We start from the raw sequence: 3,774 nt of genomic DNA, 5'->3' as shown, positions 1-3,774 counted from the left end.
ACAGTAGTGAACTGTTGAATCAATTCCGAAATTTCCTACCTCTGAACTCCAGTAAGGGGAGACACTTGTTTTCTGTGTTTTGAATCACTTTAATTGGGTATTTGTCTACTTATAGTTGAAAGCGTCTCAGCTCATAAGAGCAAAAAAAAACTAATTTGTGACTGTGACCGCAAAATAACAACATAGTGGGGTTGATTCCCAGAAGGAGGATGGATGGCTACTCTGTTTCTGGTTTTGGAGAAACAGCCTACTAAATTTAAAAAGAAATACTGACTCTCAGGTTGAGGAAACCTTACAGACTTAACACAAATCCCTAACTCAATAAAACTGAAGCTTGTATAGTATATATTTCTTTTTCTTTTAGCAGCAATGGATGCAATTCACATAGTTAGAAATTCCCAACATAGCACATATGCCTCAGGCAGTAGAATGAAGACAGTGAGCAGCTACTGACCTTGAGACACAATACACAGAAAGGAAACTTGATATAAGAGGTTCCGTTCAGCCTGATTAAACTCAGATTGTTCCTGAAAATTCAGGATATTTGTTACAGAAAGATTCCAATTCACATCCCAAAATAGGATTCATTACAAAAGGATAGTTTCATTGAGTGCTATTGGAAATTGTTTTGCTGAAATACCCAGTAAAACTTCCCTGAAATTCTTTACTTTAGCATAGTGACAAGACTGTCTGTTTTGAGGATTCCTAGACCAACTCTAGATTTACAGTATGTTTTGCTTCTTTCTCATTTGATGACTTTAGCAGGTCCTTTTGCTCTCTGGGCCTCAGACTTCTTAATTGTTAAATGAAAGGTTGCTTTACTAATTCTCCGAGGGACCTTTTAATTCCAAATTTCTATGACCATGTTCCTTTACCAATATTCCTCTTTACTGAGATTTCCAATTTTAACAGTAATGACAAAATAGGTGCTGACCTTGGGGCATTTTTCACTCCCAGAAGTATTTTTCTTTTTGACCCAGCACTCTGGATTCTCCTGCTGGGTTGATTTTAATTTCAAGAGTTATCCAGCAGCTGCACTTAACAGGGTTTGAATTAAGGCACACATGTACCAAATGTGCTGCTGCAGCCACAATAGGTTAAGAAAGGAGTTTCATGAGGATAAAACTGATGGAAACTGTCAACAGCTTGATGTAGGTGGAGGGAGAGCTATTGACAAGTGAAATAAGAAATAAAGGAATACTTAAGCTATCATATAAACAATTTTATGCCAGAAAATTCTACACTTAGATATATGGACAAATTCCCTGAAAGACCCAAACTACCAAAGCTCACTGAAGTACAAATAGATAACATGAGTATCCCTAATTACAGAAATTGAATTTGTAGTTAAATTCATAGTTAAAAACCTTAATACAAATGAAACTCCAGGCCCAACTGGCTTCACTAGTGAATTAAAGTCCCTGTTCAAGTTTTTTTGACCTTGAGGATTTCATTAACTTTTTGCTATTATTTGTCTAGCAGTAGGTGTTTTTACAGTGGGATATTTGTTTGTTTGAGAATATCTAGTCCACCCTACTAGATATTCTCTAGTACATTGGGGTGTATATTTGAAGACTGAAGCATTTGAAAGTAAGTTGTAAACATTTTGTAATTTCATCTCTAAAATTTCAACAGATATTGCAATAATAAGAATGAGGAAGAAAAGTGAAGCTAATTTCACTATTTCTGGCCCAATCCCTAAGCAGACTGTCTCTCATGGTATCTCTACTTTCAAATATGTGTAGATTCAAGCTCTTCTCTGAATTCCACAGTTCAAATAAAACGGAAGGAGACAGTTTGATTGGTTTCACTCATTCCCAGCACCCTGGTTCTGTAGAGTCCTTTACGCTTGGCCTCAAGTGCCCCCCACTGATACAGTCATTGGCTATCCATGTGGAAAGAATTACCTGTGACTTTTTCCCCGGGGTTTGGGATAAGTTAGAAGGGCATCTTGAATGGTGTGCTCAAATTCTTAAGGACTTCACTAAGTCTCCCAAGTCACCTACCCAGAGCATGATTGCATCCCATAGTTCACAAAATTGCTCTTAGAATATCAGAGGAGGGGATGGTTCATATTTAACAAATGAAGTCGTTGATATAGGAGAATGCTATAAGGAAATGAAATCGTGGTGAAGTAGATAAGAAATGCAGGAGAGGTGGTTATTCTTTCTGAGCTGGGAATTGCTCAACCTGTGGTAGAGAGCACCTGAAGTGAAAAAATATTAATTATGTTCTTTAGGGTAACTGACCCATTACAGTTCTTGTGGCAAATTGACAGCATAGAACTCCCTAAATTCTCTTTTCAGCAACTTCAGCAAATACGTGCCCAGCATTGTCTGGTACAAGGCCATCTGCCATGCATACTCTGGTTATGAAGGCAGGCAGAGAAATTGCTCCCAATTGAGATTCATAGCTGCTTTCAATAGCTCAGATGGATGGGTAGGCCAAGAGCACCGGAGAATTAGGAAATTAATAGAGATATTGTTATGGCTGTGGGGAGCATAGTAGACTGGTAGAAGAGGGAGAAACTTCTCAGAGAGCAAAATCAGGCCTGTAAGATTACAGTTTCCCCAGGGAGAAGTGTTTTGTTTAATGGGAAGTATTTTTAGAACTATAGTAAACCATTCTGTGCTTACTCAATAAATATATGTTATTGCATTCAATGTGAGGAAACACTTTCTTAGGACAAGGACCTGCCCAAAGGGCCTGGTCAGGGAGTGATTCGTTTTTCTTCTACCAGGTTCTAGGATTTCCTATGTGTAAAGAAGAGATTTTGGTTTCTATTTGACCCAATGGAAGGCAAAGATCCTCTATCAGAAATTTTAATTTTGAGTGTCTTCCCTGCCCATTACCCTTTTTAAAGAACACTCCCTCCTAGGGGTCCTAGAAGGAGTAGGACTGTGGCCATGACACCATAACTAACATTGCTGATTAGAGTAGGGATAGAAACTAGCCCAAATCCAGCTAAACCAATGATTGTCTGCCTGCCAGTCAGATTCATCAGGACTATTTGAGGACCTATGGGGATTTTCAGGCAGTGGCGGACACTGAAAGGGGTCATGTGAAAAATGAGGAAATTGCTTGAGGGAAAAATAAGAATGGAAAATACACAGAAGCGAGAGCAAGATTCAGTGAAATGATAGGGGTGTAAGCAGATTATGTAGGTTGGGAAGTGAATGGGTGGTTAGAAAGTACAAATAGCAAATCAAGATAATACCTTCAAGAAGGTTGGCTGTGAAGGGAGGAGAAAGGACAGAGGTTAGAGGAACTTAACAGGGATTTATTATTTTAAGATGAGAGATACTTTAACATAAAGACACTGAGAAAAATCAAGGAAGGGAAGGTGGAATAAGAAGAAAATCAGAAAAAAATCAGCCTTGTAAGGAAGAGATTCATGTTTAGTATCTGAAGATATAAGAGATGCAGGTCAGCCATATCACCCCTAACTTCCCCAGAAATATATGCATTTAAAGCAGGGAAAATAATATGATTTTAAAATATTAATTTTTGGGAAATTAGTTTTCTGAAATTAAAAACCTTTAGATTCATGTAATATTAATCTTATTTAAAATGGCTAATAAATTTCATCACTTTTGAAATCTTATCCAGTAAAGGAGACGTAGCTTAACAATTGGGAGACATTTGCGATGGAATGTGCAAAATGAAAAATGTAGCCTTGGCTTTGTAGTAATGGTCAAATGTTTGTTGAAGCTAATTTTAACTATGGATGGCTTGATTTGAAGGACAAAGTCATCCAGGGCAAGTTGGTGCTTA

This window comes from Choloepus didactylus, chromosome 2, assembly GCF_015220235.1.
Source record: "Choloepus didactylus isolate mChoDid1 chromosome 2, mChoDid1.pri, whole genome shotgun sequence".
In the NCBI taxonomy this organism is placed as follows: domain Eukaryota; kingdom Metazoa; phylum Chordata; class Mammalia; order Pilosa; family Megalonychidae; genus Choloepus; species Choloepus didactylus.
Note: the sequence above shows the minus strand (reverse complement) of the source record.